An 18703-nucleotide genomic window follows, 5' to 3' on the forward strand; every position below is an offset into this window, starting at 1 on the left:
AAAAGCCATTCAGAGGAACAGAAAGTGCCTGCTATTGTGCACTTCTCATTCATCGGATGGGGCTTGCGCAGGAGAGCTCCCGGGTAATTGGTATTGAGAAATAGCAAGGCAAAAAACTTTTCTTATGGAATCTCTCTCTCTCTCTCTCTCTCTCTCTCTCTCTCTCTCTCTCACACACACACACACACACACACAACTAATTGAAACGTTCCCTCAATGTGTGCTGCTGCACTCTGACAAGGGCGGCACCCTTTGTCATAAAATCAATGGCCTTCTCCTTCCCCCTCCCTGGCAGACTCTTCTGTGACTATAGGGTCTGATTTTCCCACTCAAGTCTTCCTCCGATCATCGAGGTTAAGTGATCTTTTCATACCGCCTGGTTGGACTGTCAAAAGGCGTTGAGTGGCTTTTGAAAACGAGCCATGCTAAGTGGACTTGATGGGGGTTACAGCCACCATTATTGCTATCACCACCATAATAAAATGGAGAAGTAATGATGGGGAAGGTACTTATCGCTGGTTTTCTCTCTCTCTCTCTTTTTTTAGATCACTCAAGATAGTTTTGGTCCGGTGCTTTTTGCCGGAGATAAATGGGATGTATACAAGATAAACGGTACTCGCTGTGTATGCGTGTGCATGCAGTTTTCTAGGTGAGATGTGGGGTGGAGGGTGGCACCGGCAACCCCGTCCACAAGCTGAAAGCACAACCTTTTGTTCAATTGGACACAACTTCTTTGTGTTCACACACAATGGCTAGGCTCAGACATACAGGATCACGCTGAAGAGAAACTGGTCCAGCAGGTGATGGCTTTGCCCAGGCCTTTGTGACGTTAAAAAGCCATCCTCCCAGAATTCACCAGAGCAGTTTTTCAAGCAAAATAAAATAAAATTTAAAGATGCTGGACAAGCATGTCATCAAATAGGTTTGTAAGATGTGTGGAGAGCTTGGCTAAACGTGGGTGGGGAGAAGGAAGAGAAATTCACTGCTGAAGGCAAGCATGTATGTTGTCCCTACTGCAGTGGCAGACATCCTGAACGGGAAAGTGGTTGCTCAGGGTTTTCCAGAAGAGCATTGGGCAGAGTGAAGTGAGCATCTCAGGCAACAGGTGGGCAGGGAGATGTTAGAAGATAGTCCTGTTTGTGTGGCTCTTGGCCTGGCCTGCCTCTGCTAAAGTACCCTCAGGTGTCATGGAAGACAACAGGGGTCAGCAGACATTTTCAGCAGGGTCCACTGTCCCTCAGACCTTCTGGGAGGCCTGACTATACTTTTTGGGGGGGAGGGGGGAAATGAACGAATTCCTATGCCCCACAAATAAGCCAGAGATGCATTTTAAATAAAAGGACACATTCTACTCATGTAAAAACACGCTGGTTCCTGGACCATCTGCGGGCCGGATTTAGAAGGCAATTAGGCCAGATCCGGCCCCCGGGCCTTAGTTTGCCTACCCATGGAAGACACTGTCCCTTCTCCAGTGTTGAAGTAAGATTTCAGTTTCTGTACATGGAATGAATGGGGCAGGTGGACAGGCACCATCTTGCCATTTATCTGAGGCAGCAAAATGTCTTGGGCTCTCCCTGGTCAGAGGAATCTTTGGCTTGTGTCAAATGCAACCAAGGTAACTGGAGAGTGTTTGTGTCAATCGCGGTCTGTAGTCTGGGGGTGAGAAAGGGAGGCAGAGTTGACTGTGTCAGGGAGGAAGAATGCCTCCAAGCTGCTAAAGTTGGAACCATTTTTTTAGTCTTCAAAATATAGTTATCTCCCACTTGGACTACTGCAATGCGCTCTACGTGGGGCTAGCTTTGAAGGTGACTCGGAAACTGCAATTAATCCAAAATGCGGCAGCTAGACTGGTGACTGGGAGTGGCCACCGGGACCACATAACACCAGTCCTGAGAGATCTGCATTGGCTCCCAGTGTGTTTCCGACCACAATTCAAAGTGTTGATGCTGACATTTAAAGCCCTAAACAGCCTTGGTCCTGTATACCTGAAGGAGCGTCTCCACCCCCATCATTCAGCCCGGACACTGAGATCCAGCGTCGAGGGCCTTCTGGTGGGTCCCTCACTGCGAGAAGTGAGGTTACAGGGAACCAGGCAGAGGGCCTTCTCGGTCGTGGCGCCTGCTCTGTGGAACACCCTCCCAGCAGATGTCAAGGCAATAAACAACTACAGTGGTACCTCGGGTTAAGAACTTAATTCGTTCTGGAGGTCCGTTCTTAACCTGAAACTGTTCTTAACCTGAAGCACCACTTTAGCTAATGGGGCCTCCTGCTGTCGTTGTGCCGTCAGAGCACGATTTCTGTTCTCATCCTGAAGCAAAGTTCTTAACCTGAAGCACTATTTCTGGGTTAGCGGAGTCTGTAACCTGAAGCGTATGTAACCTGAAGCATATGTAACCCGAGGTACCACTGTATTTTACTTTTAAAAGACACCTGTTTAGGGAAGTTTTTAATGTCTGACGCTGTATTGTTTTTGATATTTGGTTGGAAGCCGCCCAGAGTGGCTGCGGAAACCCAGTCAGATGGGCGGGGTATAAATAATAATAATAATAATAATAATAATAATAATAATAATTAATAATAATAATAATAATAATAATAATAATAATAATAATTTTATTTTTAATGAAAACTATAAGCATTACACCACCACCATTTATTCATTTTTAGCCAAACCATGTCCCTCCCTGTAGTTTTCCAAATAGCTCAGACTGACCAGGCACCCTCTGCCCCCTGATATGGCCAACATATGAAGAACAACATAATTTAAGACTTGCCACCTCCTGTTATGCTGCTGCTGCACTATAAGGCTTGTAAGAGCAGGAGTCTTGCTCTCTGGGTCAACAGCACATGCTCACCTTTCAAAGGAACCTCTTCACTCCTGGGGTAGCCCTACAGTTGGAAGGTCTTACCAGCCAGAGCAACTGTGCCATACCAGAGGGAGAAGAGGCACCTTAGCAAAGAGAAGAGATGCCCAATTTTGCTGGGAGGTTAGCAGGCCACTGGCAGGAGCTTGGGAGGTCAGATCCAGCCTCCGTGTCCCAGGTTCATCACCCTGGGTTTAACCAAACAAAACTATTTCCTTAATATATTTCCTGGAAGCCCCTTGCATTTTACACAGATTTGCTGTTATATTTTATCTGCTTCTCCATCATGAGGTCAGGATTTTAATGTTAAACAATGGAGAAAGAAGCTGGTCTCAAGAGGGAAAGGTGTTTAATGATAAGCCCTATAATACTGTGGGCTATTAGACTGCTCTGGCTAGCTCTGTATATTGCTCAGTACTCATTATACCCTTGTGGCGCTGTGGTCTAAACCACAGAGACTAGGGCTTGCCAATCAGAAGATTGGCGGTTCGAATCCCCGCAAAAGGGTGAGCTCCCGTTGTTCAGTCCCAGCTCCTGCCCACCTAGCAGTTCGAAAGCACATCAAGTGCAAGTAGATAAATAGGTACCGCTCCGGTGGGATGGTAAACAGCATTTCTGTGTGCTGCTCTGGTTTCGCCAGAAGCGGCTTAGTCATGCTGGCCCCATGACTCGGAAGCTGTCTGAGGACAAACACCAGCTCCCTCGGCCAGTAAAGTGAGATGAGCGTTGCAACCCCAGCGTCGTCCAGAACTGGACCTAATAGTCAGGAATACCTTTAAAGGTAAAGGGACACCTGACCATTAGGTCCAGTTGTGACCGACTCTGGGGTTGCGGCGCTCATCTCGCTTTATTGGCCGAGGGAGCTGGCGTACAGCTTCTGAACCAGAGCAGCGCACGGAAACGCCGTTTACCTTCCCACTGGAGTGATACCTATTTGTCTACTTGCACTTTGACGTGCTTTCGAACTGCTAGGTTGGCATGAGCAGGGACCGAGCAACAAGAGCTCACCCCGTCATGGGGATTCGAACCGCCGACCTTCTGATTGGCAAGTCCTAGGGTCTGTGGTTTAACCCACAGTGCCACCCGTGTCCCTTTACCTTTAGCTGCATGTTATTTCAGGTAGGCTTGCATAAGGGGACTGGAGCACAGATACAGCTTCTTCTATCTCAGACAGCTCCATTTCGCACTTTCTTCAGGAGGTTCTGTTGCTATAGTTGCTGCTGTGAAAATACAGGAGGGCTGCTCACTCCCCACAGCTCCAGAAGGTAATTTTAGAAAAATAAAAATAAAAAAAGGAAGGAAGGAAGAGAAAAGTCAAAGTTATTTCTGGCTATACTTGCACTTGGGGAGTCCCTACTCAATACATCTTGGTTACTCACAGAAGATGCTTATTAATAAGCGAGGAAGGCACAGTTAGTTCAGCAGGCTTCGGGGTCGCCCAGTTAGGGGATAATTTACTTTGCAAACGCAGTACCGTATTGGATTCCTGTAACTCTGCAGACACCAGACAGCTGGCACCCTGGCAACAAGCTCTGTGCCTCGTACACATGAAGAAACAGGAGGAAAGCAGCTTTGTGCTACCTCCAGGCTTCCTGTAATTAATCAGCAGCCTAAAGAAGTCAGTGCAGGAGGTGGAGGGGCTAAACGAAAAAGTTGAAAGGCTAGTGAAGATAAGAAGGATGGGCTAGGGGACCGGGGAAGGGAGGAGGAGGATGCAAGCAGGGTGACCAGCTTGGTGGACCTGGCGAATGCTAGCTAGCAGATCCAGCCTTGACACCACGGGACGGATTGCTGACCTACAGTGGTGGTCTAAAGAGGCAGATGGAGGATTTGTTGTTGTTGTTTAGTCATTTAGTCGTGTCCGACTCTTCGTGACCCCATGGACCAGAGCACGCCAGGCACTTCTGTCTTCCACTGCCTCCCACAGAAACTACTATGCTGGTAGTTTCAAGAACACTGTCCAACCATCTCGTCCTCTGTCGTCCCCTTCTCCTTGTGCCCTCCATCTTTCCCAACATCAGGGTCTTTTCCAGGGAGTCTTCTCTTCTCATGAGGTGGCCAAAGTATTGGAGCCTCAACTTCTTCTTTTTTTTATATATATAAATTTTTATTAATTTTCCAACACATATTAAAAAACAATACAAGACAATACATAAACAAACAAACATATAAACACGTATAATTTCTTAACCTCTTTTTCTTAAACCTTGTTTCGACGACTTCCCCATACCTCCCTTTTCTGCATCCCTGTTTTAAATTTTCCCAGCAACCCTTAATTTCAATACTTGTAATACAGTTTCTGATCTTTTTCCTCTTATCCAATTACTTATCACTGTAATTCTGTTTTACATTACCCATGACATTTTAGCACTCATTAATTTTACAACAGTTCTTGAGATAAACTTTAAATTTCTTCCAATCTTCTTCCACCGTCTCTTTCCCTTGGTCACGGATTCTGCCAGTCATCTCAGCCAGTCCCATATAGTCTATCACCTTTGTCTGCCATTCTTCCAGCGTGGGTAGCTCTTGTGTCTTCCAATACTTTGCTAAAAGAACTCTTGCTGCTGTTGTCGCATACATAAAAAACGTCCTATCTTTCCTTGACACCAATTGACCTACCATGCCCAGGAGAAAGGCCTCTGGTTTCTTCACGAAAGTGCATTTAAGCCCCTTTGTCATTTCATTATAAATCATTTCCCAGAAGACCTTGATCCTTGGGCACGTCCACCAGAGGTGGTAAAAAGTACCTTCCGTTTCCTTACATTTCCAGCATTTATTATTGGGCGTATGATAGATTTTTGCAAGCTTGACTGGGGTCATGTACCACCTATAAATCATCTTCATAATGTTCTCTCTTAGGGCATTACATGCCGTAAACTTTATACCGGTAGTCCATAACTGTTCCCAGTCAGCAAACATAATGTCATGACCAATGTCTTGTGCCCATTTAATCATAGCTGATTTAACCGTCTCATCCTGTGTATTCCATTTCAACAGCAAGTTATACATTCTTGACAGATTCTTAGTATTGGGTTCCAAAAGCTCTGTTTCTAATTTTGACCTCTCCACCTGGAAGCCAATTTTCCTGTCCTGTTTGAAGACTTCATTTATCTGGTAGTAATGAAGCCAGTCTCTTACTTTACACTTCAGTTTCTCATAACTCTGCAATTTCACTTTTCCCTCCTCATGCTCTATAATTTCCCAGTATTTTGGCCATTTGGATTCCATATTAAGTTTTTTCACTTCCTTAGCTTCCATTGGTGACAACCACCTAGGGGTTTTATTTTCCAGCAAGTCTTTATACCGAATCCAAACATTATATAATGCTTTCCTAACAATATGGTTTTTGAAACCTTGATGGATTTTAACCTTGTCATACCATATATATGCATGCCAGCCAAATCTGTTATTGAACCCTTCCAAATCCAAAATGTCTGTGTTTTCAAGAAGCAGCCAGTTTTTCAGCCAGCAAAAAGCCGCTGATTCATAATAGAATTTTAAGTCCGGCAGGGCAAACCCCCCTCTTTCTTTTGCATCAGTTAGTATCTTAAATTTTATTCTGGGCTTTTTGCCCTGCCAGACAAATCTAGATATGTCTTTTTGCCACCTCTTGAAACAATCCATTTTATCCACAATCTGCAATGTTTGAAACAAAAATAACATTCTCGGCAAAACATTCATCTTAATAACAGCAATTCGGCCTAGCAAGGAAAGTCTCAAATTTGACCATATTTCTAGATCTTTCTTCACTTCTGTCCAACATTTCTCATAATTATCTTTAAATAGGTTCACATTCTTAGATGTCAAATTAATCCCCAGGTATTTCACCTTCTTTGCTACCATTAAACCAGTTTCACTCTGGAACTTCTCTCTTTCAGCAACTGTTAAATTTTTATCCAGTACTTTCGTTTTCTGTTTGTTCAACTTAAAACCTGCTACATGACCAAATACTTGTATTAGCTCTAAAACTCTTCTCGTACTAGTGTCTGGCTCTTGTAAAGTTAATACTAAATCATCCGCAAACACTCTCAATTTGTATAGTTTAGCTCCGACCTGAATCCCTTTAACCAGCTGGTCCCCTCTGATCATGTTTAATAAAACCTCCAGGACAGATATAAAAAGTAATGGGGATATTGGGCACCCCTGTCGTGTCCCTTTTTCAATAGCAAATTCTTCAGTAACCACATTATTTACAATCAATTTTGCTTTTTGTTCAGAATAAATTGCACCTATACCATTCTCAAAACCTTGGCCTACCCCCATCCCTTGGAGATTCTTTTTCATAAAGCTCCAAGAAATATTGTCAAAGGCTTTCTCCGCATCCACAAATATTAATACTGCCTTGGTATTAATATTAACTTCTAATAACTCCATAGTATCTATTATATTTCTCACATTGTCTGACAGATGTCTTCCTGGAAGAAAGCCCGCTTGGTCTTTGTGAATCTCCCCCACCAAAACTCTTTTCAGTCTTTTTGCCAAAATGTCTGCAAAAATTTTGTAATCCACATTGAGTAGTGATATAGGGCGGTAGTTCTTAATCTGGTTCTTCTCAGTCTCTGATTTTGGTATAAGTGTAATATACGCTTCTTTCCACGATTCAGGTGCCTTCTTCCCCTCTAAGATTTCGCTACAGACCTCCTTCAATGGTTGTATAAGCCATTCTTTCAAAGCTTTGTAATATCTGGAGGTCAGCCCATCAGGTCCTGGAGATTTTCCCAATTGCATATTTTGAATGGCTCCCTCAATTTCTTGATCAGTTATCTTCTGGTTCAAAATCACTTTACTTTGTTCAGAAATTTTTTGTAATCCATATTTTTAAAGAAATTCTTCTATTTCTTTTTCATTCACCGGCCCTTGTGCATAAAGTCTCCTGAAATAACTCTGAAAACAGTTTCTAATCTCATTTGGTTTATAAATGTTCTTTCCCTCAACTTCTAGATTTGTAACCGTATTCTGTTTTTGTCTCTTCTTCAGTTGCCATGCCAGAAGTTTCCCACATTTATCTGCCGATTCAAATGTCTTTTGTCTCATTTGTTTTATTTTCCATTCTATCTCTTGATTCATCAATTCCACATATTGTCTCTGATAAAACTTAATTTCTCTCAAAATTTCATGTGACTTTGGTTTAGATCTCAATTTTTTTTCTCCTTCTTTTATCTTTTCCAAAATCTTATCCTTCTTCTCATTCTGTCTCTTCCTTTTTATAGTGTTCTGTTGTATTAAGAATCCTCGCATGACGGCTTTGCTTGCATCCCAAATTACTCTTTTTTCCACTTCTGTTCTCAGATTTATCTCAAAGTAGTCCTTTACCACTTTCTGGGCCTTTTTATACACCTCTTCATCTCTAAACAGGGAGTCATTCATCCTCCATCTAAAGGAGCCAGCTGTTGTTGGGTTCATCTCCATCTTTACAGCGTTATGGTCGGAGCAAGTCTTTGGGCAGATTTCCACTTTCTTGATCTTTGATGCCATCCCACTAGTTACCCATATTTGGTCAATTCTGGTCCAAGTCATTTTTGCTTCAGAAAAGAAAGTTCCCTCCCTCTCAAGAGGGTTCCTTGTTCTCCAAATGTCAATCAGGTTCATATTGTCAGTCATTTCAAAAAAGGTCTTTGGTAGTCTCCCATCCTTGGAGACCACCTGTCTTTGTGCTTTGTCCATATTTGTAGAGACCACTCCATTCATATCTCCCATCAAAATTACATTATAGTCCAAATAGTCCATTAATGTCTCATGCAATTTCTTAAAAAATTCTGACTTCCCTTCATTCGGTGCATAAATTCCTATTATCAGTAATTTTTCTCCTTGGACTTGAATTTCAATTGCCAAATACCTTCCTTGTTCATCTTTAAAAATTAATTTAGGGGCCAACTTTTCCTTTGCATAGATCACCACTCCTCTTTTCTTCACTTTGTCCGATGAAATAAATTCTTGTCCTAATCTTTTATTAATAAGTAATTTTCGGTGTACTCTAGTCACGTGGGTTTCTTGTAAACAAATCAAGTCCAAATGTTCTTTTTTTAGAATGTGAAAAACCTCACGTCTTTTCCTAGGAAGATTAAGTCCATTACAATTCCAGCTTAGAAATTGCAGAGACATCTTGTTGTTTACTTAATTGTTCCTCCAACTGCTCCAAGCAAGTCTTCTTCTGTTGGTGTTTTAAGCCCAAAAGATAAGTTTGAAATGTCTGGTAATTCTGTTAGGTCTGTAGGTTCCACCGTTTCCTTCAAAAGGTCCTCCTCGTTCCTTTCCAGGAATTGTTCTTTATCTTGCACTGTTTTTATTTTAATTTTCTTTCCTTTGTAATTGAAAGACAGGCCTTGTGGGAACTCCCATCTGAATAGTATGTTGTTCTTTCTCAATAGAGTGACCAAATCCTTGTAATAGGTCCTCACTTCCAAAATATATTTAGGAATATCTTTGAATATCTGCACACGAGAATCTTCAATCTCAAGAGCTCTTTGAAAATGTAAATTTAATATCTTATCTCTCTCCTCCTGAGATCTCAAAGTTATCAAACAGTCTCTTGGGCTCTTTCTGTTTTGTCTCCTGCCCAGTCTAAAAGCGGTTATTATCTTGAATTCCTCTTCTTTCAAATTGTCCTGCCAAAATTCCAGAAACTCTTTTGTAAGGAAGTCTATCAAATTGTCCTTTTCACTTTCTGGGATCAGCCTCAATCTCAAATTCCTATTTTTCCTCTGTAGTTTCAGCAAAGACAGGGCCGCATCATGCTCTTCCAGCTTTTTGCAGACCGGTACCAACTTTTCCTGTGTAGTTTCTGCAGAAGTTTTTGCCTCTTCTGCAGAAGTTTTTGCCTCTTCAGCGATCTTTCTAGTTGTCTCATTTTCTTGAACCAATTTGTTTATTGACTCTGTATTTAAATCCAATTTTGTTGACAATTCTTTCAACTGTTTAGAGTTTTCCGTACTCTGCTTTGTAAGCGTTTCCAGAGCTTCATTTATTTTGACTAATGCCTGTGCCACTGGATCCATAGATAGAGTTGTAGCCACGCCTGTTGCAGCTGAAGTTGAAATAGAACCCCTTTTTTTCTGAGCAGCTTTACTCTTAGCTCTTGTTGTTATCTCTTCTGCTGGGCCACTCATGTCCCAAGGTCGTTCCCACGGGAATTACTTTCAGATGGAAAACTCCACAAGCCTGTTCCTTACAGCGAAAATAATAACTATTTCCCTGCAACCCTCTAGAGGGAGTAGTCCAAAGTTCCAAATATGAAGAAACAAGGGTTCCCTTCAAAGGTAACAAAAGTAACAACCAATTGTCCAATATTTCCCAAATGTTGTCAAATTGTAACTTTCCAGAGTGCCAGACTTGTAGCAAACAAGGTCTTGTTGTAAAAAGGCAAAGCACCAACTTTGTAACAAGTCTCTAATGACAGTTCTCAGTCCCGGTGGCTCACTTTCCAGGCAGTCCTCCCCAAGGGTTCAAAACGGCAGAAAATTCCCCTTCTATACTTCTTTCATGCAGGTAATGCAAATCAAAAGTCTTCCCCCCCTGCCCCTGCCTGCTAAGGGGGGGATTTAAGTCCAATGTCTGAGTCCGTCAATTTTAACGCTGCTTCCTGTCAAATTGCAGCTTCCTATTTCGTTGCTTTAGTTAACATGCAGTCCGGGGAAGGCAGACTTCCTTACTTTTTACCTTCTCCGTTTTCAGCCAATTTCCAGGTATTTTCTTTTAAAGTTGTTGTTCAGTCTTACTCACGGATAATCCAATTAAGTTCCAAATGTCAGGAAGGAATCGGCGCTCTCCGTCAATGGCGACGCGGCTTCACTCCACGGGCTGGGTAGCGGCTCTCAGCACCGCGCTCCCCGATGCCGCTCCGGAGCCTTTAAAAAGGCTCCTTTGCAGTGAGGGGGGGCGCTTAAGGTGCCCACCGAGCCTCCGTGCTCTCAGGCTTCCGCGCCTGAGATTTTAGGGGTCCCCGCTTCGCCATAGCGGTCAGACCCGAACTCGTGGAGCAGTCTCCCTGAGCGGAGCTCAGCGGGAGACCGCCATTGTGCGCTGGCGCCGACCGGAAGTCCCTGGAGCCTCAACTTCAGGATCTGTCCTTCCACTGAGCATTCAGGGCTGATTTCCTTAAGAATGGATACGTTTGATCTTCTTGCAGTCCGTGGGACTCTCAAGAGTCTCCCCCAGCACCATAATTCAAAAGCATCAATTCTTTGGTGATCAGCCTTCTTTATGGTCCAGCTCTCACTTCCATACATCACTACTGGGAAAACCATAGCTTTTACTATACGGACCTTTGTTGGCAAGGTGATGTCTCTGCTTTTTAAGATGCTGTCTAGGTTTGTCATTGCTTTTCTCCCAAGAAGCAGGCGTCTTTTAATTTCGTGACTGCTGTCGCCATCTGCAGTGATTGATGGAGGATAATAATAATAATAATAATAATAATAATAATAATAATTGTTTATACCCCGCCAATCTGGCTGGGTTTCCCCAGCCATTCTGGGCAGCTCCCAACAGAATATTAAAAACACGATAAAACATCAAACATTTAAAACTTCCCTGAACATGGCTGCTTTCAGATGTCATCTAGAAGTCAGATAGTTGTTTATTTCCTTGACATTTGATGGGAGGGCGTTCCACAGGGTGGGTGCCACTACTGAGAAGACCCTCTGCCTGGTTCCCTGTAACCTCAACTTCTCGCAGTAAGGGAACCGCCAGAAGACTCTCGGAGCTGGACCTCAGTGTCTGGGCTGAATGATGGGGGTGGAGATGCTCCTTCAGGTATACTGGGCCAAGGCCATTTATGGCTTTAAAGGTCAGCACTAACACTTTGAATTGTGCTTGGAAATGCACTGGGAGCCAATGTAGGTCTTTCAGGACCGGATGGCGCCACAGAATGCTCTTGTCAAGGAACCCGAGTTTGAACCAGACACAAGGGCATGTGTTTGTGCTCAGGCTAAAAAGCCCTCCTCGGGTACATGAGGACACAACAAACTGTTGTATACCAAAGCGGGACATTGGTCTGCCTAGTTCGGTCCGTCACTGCCATGTGATGGGCAGCGGCTCTCTCCACCACTAAGTTGGTCAATACGTCAAGCAAAGTGCACAAGCGATCCTCTTGGGCCACTTGGAACAGAGGCACGCTCACTGTTGCATTCCATGAAGTGAAGCATTCACCCAGGAACAGCTGCAGGCAGGGATTTCAACTACCTGCAGAACTGCAATAAAGGCAAAATGTAAAGGGACCCCTGACCATCAGGTCCAGTTGTGGCCAACTCTGGGTTTGCGGCGCTCATCTCACTTTATTGGCCGACGGAGCCGGAGTACAGCTTCCAGGTCATGTGGCCAGCATGAGTAAGCCGCTTCTGGCAAACCAGAGCAGCGCATGGAAACGCCGTTTACTTTCCTGCTGGAGTGGTACCTATTTATCTACTTGCACTTAGACGTGCTTTCAAACTGCTAGGTTGGCAGGAGCAGGGACCGAGCAACGGGAGCTCACTCCATCGCGGGGATTCGAACCGCCGACCTTCTGATCGGCAAGTCCTAGGCTCTGTGGTTTAACCCATACGACTTAATAAAGCCCCTTTCACCTGTGAGATCAGGCAGCTATGTGCGCTTGCCCAGCAACTGCAATGGCATTGGCTTTGCAAAATAAAATCTCAGCTGAAAATATGAATATATTCTGACTCCCATGTTGGTAAAGAGTTGCTGAGCCATTCCATTTTCTGACTGGAATACTTTTCTTTGTTTTAATTCAGGAAATAATCTTACAATGCATTAATAAAATGCCAATGAGCACACGTGTGTAAATGTATAAATAAGCAGCAGTGGAAGTGAGGCACACACACATCTTTTATATATTATTATTTTGTACCCCCTTGGCTCTGCACCACCTTAAATCCAGTGCTTACTTAGTTTACATAAACAGTAATTATTGTGGTACAACTGCTTCTGAACTTGAGTTGGGTAAGTGGCATGATTTAATGTTCCTTCAAAGTGTAGGATAGCCAGTCTCGTATAACCAACATACTTAAGTCTAATTAATGCATGAAGGGGTTAACACCATAGAGTTAGCTTAGAGTTAGCTGACCTGCCAGGCTTAGCTAAATCATTCTCCCTCCCTTTGGGAGGAAGGTAATCAAGCCTATTGTTCCCCTTCCCTCTGAGATGGCTCCTTCTGAGGTGTTCCTATACCAATAATTTAGGAACTTCCACCACTGCAATCAAGCTATGCTTTACTGCCTGTGTTTTCTGGCTGACTATGAAAAAGCACATGAATCTGACCTTTGGAGAGTTTGTAAGTAAGCCATTTCTTAACGTACCAAACATGAGATCCTTTTCTATGCTAGGTGAAGAGGGGGACTTGGGAAGGAACTTAGAAGGGCATATTTTAAAGATCCAACAACCTATATTTCTATTACTTACCTTGCTGCATATTTTGTGATTTTAAATCTCTGCTGGGGTTCTTTCACCAAAGAGTACTTGCCACAAACCTTGATCTTTGAATCCATGAATTCTCCTTTTATATCCCCCTTTCCCCCGTGCCACCAATGCAAATTAGAAGGCTATATAGACATCTCCCTCGTGTTTTCAGTCACCTATGTAATTCCTGCATCTAGGCTCCAAAGTGCCACAGGTTTCCAACCACCACTGGTGGTTTTTTTTGCGCAAATGGAGCCTGAAACATCATACGGTTTCACTTTAGGGATTGACAGTGTGGGCAGCAATGGCTGTGAGCAAAGGACACAAGTTCCTTACAGATCAGGTGGAGAGAAACAAACAAGCTTGGCAGGCGTAGTGATGTGCAAGATCCAATTCCTGACTTCAATGCTCGCGTAGGGACAAAAATAATAACCAAAAAGCTCGTTTCTGGTGTGAGCTTGCTTTGTTTGTTGGCAACTACACCTAAAACCTGCCATCTCATCTAATGTTTCCAACTCTTTCCCCCCCACCCCACCCCCTAAAATAAGACCTCGGATTTTCATATGGTGATGGAAAATGAGTAATTTAAAACAATTAAGTAGGAGCTAATTAAAATCAGCTTGGTGTCCCTGAATGGCAGCTGGCCAGGTACCCAGCGCTTGCTTTTGACTGCGGGGGCCTTCTTCAGCCAAGCAGACCTCCCCCATTTTTCCTGGGTGCATGGAGAGCTTCTGATCTGCTTCACAGCACCTGCCCTGTTCTGCTTACTCTTTCTTGCCTAGCTCAGAACTGCACCTACCTGAAACGCCCGGCTGTGCTTTATGGAGTCTGAAATTTTCTGGAGGTTGTGTCTTTCCGTGCAAACTCATTAGGCACTATTTATACCCAGTGCAGCTGTGAAGAGAGAGGTTCTGAACTCTGGCTTTTGACGGTAGGCTTTGTTTCTCATTTACATTTGCATATTAAAGTGTTTGCCTGAAATAGGCTATTGAAATTAATTCAGGATTAATTGGTGTCTTTATCTCATTAGGACAATCTAATTTAAGGATGATGAAATTGTTTAGCCTCCCGTTTGTATAATTAGATTGCTTTGAATTGCTGTCATTATTGGCTCTTTAGCATCATCTGTAGGCCTCAGACAGACAAGAGCTCCAACCTCATAAAGACCAATCATGTGTTACAGCAGAGTACCATTAACCCTTCTGAGTCCAAACTCAAACAAGGAAAGGCACAATGGAAGGCATGGCGGAAACTCCCTAGTCTGCTCGGACTCTAGAGCTGTAATATTCTGCTGCTTATTGCTTGAAACAGAATCTGCCATGGCAATGGCAAGGTGCATGGTTTGTTAAGAGGCACAAGGCGACGACTGTGGCCCTTTTGCTCAGAGAAGCAAAGAGAAACAAAGTGAGGTCAGGAGAGTTTGGTTTCCCTTTTTGCTGGCCTCTTCTTGGTGGTGATGACACAGAAAACCCCACTGATGCAGCATCTACGGTTTGGAACGGCTGGTGCTCCTACTGAAGCCCTAGGGACTCAGTGGGATACAGAGCTGGCAACTGTAGACAGGATTGTTCCTATACACTCTCTCTAGTTTTAGCTTGGTTACAAATATGAAGTATCTGATGGGATGATGGTTTGAACCCAAGTGGCAGAAAACTTGGTCTGAACCTTAATGTGTGAAAGACCATTGGTGAGCACGTTTTGTGGCAATGACAGCAAAGGAACAATACTTTTCTAATACCACTTTGTCGGCACAATGCCATACGTGGAATTTACACATCACTTGGGAAGACAGGCGAACCAATGCCAGTGTACTGGAAGAAGCAAAGATCCCCCGTGTCAACGCAATGATTCTTCGACATCAACTTCATTGGACTGGTCATGTTGTGTGGATGCCCGATGGCCGTCTTCCAAAGCAACTACTCTATTCTGAAATTAAAAATGGAAAGCGTAATGCCAGTGGTCAACAAAAGAGGTTTGAAGACACTCTCAAGGCAAATCTTAAAAGAAAAAAAGTCCCGTATTCTTCGCTTCATAAGATGTACCTGACCATAAGACGCACCTAGTTTTTAGACGAGGAAAGGGGGAAAGCTCCATTTTTGGGGGGGTCGGCTCACAGTTGTGCAGCTTCTTTTGCAAAGGGGAAAAGCCCCGTTTTTTTGAGGACAGAGTGTTGAAGCCCCTCTGGGACTCTAGGGAAGGGTCTCTCTCTCTCTCTCTCTCTCTCTCTCTCTCTCTCTGTGTGTGTGTGTGTGTGTGTGTGGAGAGAGAGAGAGAGAGAGAGAGAGATTTTAAATGCAGTTGCCAGCATCATTCCTCAGCATTTTTAATTTGATGGGGTCTTTGTATACCAGGGCTGGTGCAGATCTCTGCCTGAGACCATCAGTGAAAATCCCCAATCATTTTCAGACAGCCAACAATGATGATGATGATGATAATAATAATAATAATAATAATAATAATAATAATTTATTATTTATACCCCAGCCACTCTGGACGGCTCCCAACAGAATATTAAAAGCATGATAAAACATCAAACATTAAAAACTTCCCTAAGCAGGGAGCTTTAGATGTCTTCTAAAAGCCAGGTAGTTGTTTATTTCCTTGACATCTGGCCAGAGGGTGTTCCACAGGGCAGGCGCCACTACCGAGAAGGCCCTCTGCCTGGTTCCCTGTAACCTCACTTCTTGCAGAGAGGGAACTGCCAGAAGGCCCTTGGAGCTGGATCTCAGTGTCCGGGCTGAACTTGGTGGTCAACCACATGCTTACATACATAAGGTCAGCCCCTGGTTCTTGGGCAGCGTGGGTGAAAATAGTTCTTTCTTCCTGCAACCCTGGAGAGCCACTGCCAAATAGAGTGGGTGATAATTATATATGCAGTTTTCATATGCAAAGGGGGAGGTTTCCCAGGTTTCCCTGCTATGTCTAGTAGCCGTGTGGTTTTCCATGAAGACCCTCCTCCATTTTGGCATCCCGGAAGTAGAGCACTCACATGAACAGCTAAATGCATAACTTACGGCCATGTCATAATACAAGTCTTGGCCTGAGAGCAGCCCCTGTCTCAGCAAGGGAAGGCAATACAGCAGCAAGGGAGTCTACCTGAGCAGCCATGTCACGTCTAGCAACAGCTGGTTGGGCCTCATCACGCTGCTAATTTATAGCCCGGGAAACTGCATGTCCGTGTAGAAACCTATGGCCAGAGCAAGGGGATGCTCTCAACTCTTTTGCCAGAGTGTTTTGACTCTCTGACCTAGCAAACCCAGGCTACCTGGAAGCCGCATCGGTGCAGGGAATCCTTAGACTGCTTCTGGAAGCAGCTGGGCTCCCTCTGCAGGTTTTCTTTCTATCTTGCTAATTCCCCTCATCTCCATGGAAGAGGATGAGACACATCCTACGTTCCACCAACTATACTGGGGCATTTTCCTCTGACACTAGTAGCAATTGGGAGAGTGAGTCAGTTTTGAGGAGCGCTTGCATTTTCTTCTGTGTACTGTGTAACTGGAAATGACACACCTGAGGATGATTTGAGATGATTCTTCATACACTGCTGATGTTTGTGCATACACTGAAATATCTGCAAAGGTGCTCCTGCAGCTTCTGGATGTGCAAGCAGTCTGAGGACTAATAATAATAATAACAACAATTTTTCTGTTTATCCCACTGCTTATCCCCAGGAAAACCCACTCTTTAGCACTGAATCAGAGTAAACATCAATTGGGTTTTCTTTGGATTGGCGTTTGATCCGATTTAGTGCTGGTATACCCTGGAGAACTTGTGGGGCAAGCAGAAAACCACTCAGACCCATGCTTTCGAGGCATGGCACAGGCAGAAGTGTGGATGAGCCCCAAGGGAGAACCACGTTGACTTCCTTGAGCTCCTTTGAGAAAATGACAAATCTTCTTCTTTGGTGATCACACGTAGCCAAGTAAGATTGCCTTCCATAAACACGGTTTTAACAATGAGTCCATAAGTGACTGTGGAGGCCAATTCTGAATCCACACGTCCTTCCACAGTGGGGACATTGGTTTCCGGGAGGGAGCTGATCACGGTGTGGATTTGCCAAGTGTGCCTTCCTCCTAGCACGTTTTTCCCTTGCGTCCTGAGTTGGAGTGTCTTCAAAGCCCATGACACCTTTGGTAAAGGCTGTTCTCCAACTGGAGCACTCGCAGGGCAGTGTTTCCCAGTTTCAGTGTTTATACTACATTTTTTTTAGATTTGCCTTGAGACAGTCTTTAAACCTCTTTTGTTGATCACCAGCATTACACTTTCCATTTTTAAGTTCGGAATAGAGTAATTACTTTGGAAGATGATAATCAGGCATCCGCACAACGTGACCAGTCCAACGAAGTTGATGTTGGTAATGTTGGGCAGTTGGTCAGGTGGCTGGGCACTCTCTCTCCCAGCCCAATTTGGGGTGAGGGCGTGTCAGCGGTTCCCCCAGTTGACGCGCCGGGCGTCCTTGGTTCGCCCTTGGCAGTGGTGGGGGTAGTGGCAGTGGCAGTCTCAGCAGCCTGGAGCCAGCCTGGTAGCGCAGTTGGCTCTGCCGTGGCGCCCGCCATTTTGCCTCACCGGAAGTCCTCATATGATGTGTCTTTTGCCATTGAACCCATCACACAACATTCATTCCCTACTAATAAATCTACAACACTTAAAATATAAATCCGGGGACATTAAATGAAATCCGGGGACATTCTGGGGACGGATTTTGTCCGGGGACAGATTTGTAAATCCAGGGACGTCTGGTAACCATACCTTAGAGCTTTGGTCCATGATTTCTGAGCCAGAGAGGTCACTGGCCTCATCCTCCGAACCCCAGTCTGGTTCCCCCCTCAACCAGTATGGAAGAGATACAGCTTGAACGATGAAGTTATAACAGTTGACGGCGCCATCCCTGTTCCTGTAATCCGGCAGCACTTTGCAATAAGTGGCAGGTCCTCACTAATTCCTTTTGCCTTTGCTCCATGGGCACTGGTGGCAGGAGCAGTGTTAATCATGTGCAATGAACTTCGCATATTCACGGGGTTGTAATAGCACTTCCCTGGGACTGACACTGTAATTTAGCTATAACCTAATGGCCACTGATTGTAACAATAAGTAATTATGTCAGCTAAATGCAGTGTTGATGGCAATTGATGATAGCGGTCAAAGCCAACTGAGCTTGGAGTAGCCATTTCTACAAGGCAAGGATGACTGAGAAGCGTGAACAGTGTGCTCCGAATATCTTCTCCTGTCAGCTTCTTTACAGAGCATGGCGGCCCAGTTCACTGGAAAGGTCTCCCGGGTGAGCTCCATTGAAATGAATGGGAACAGTGCAAGACTACAACCCCTGAACTACAGCCCTCCACCAACCACCCAAATCTTTTTCCACTGGTGACTCAACTGATCATGAGTTTGTAGTGAAACCTTACTGGTTGTGAAACATGACGCCAATGGAGTTTTAGTTTCTGAGTTTT

Source organism: Podarcis filfolensis, assembly GCF_964270895.1.
Source record: "Podarcis filfolensis genome assembly, chromosome: 6".
NCBI classification, from domain to species: domain Eukaryota; kingdom Metazoa; phylum Chordata; class Lepidosauria; order Squamata; family Lacertidae; genus Podarcis; species Podarcis filfolensis.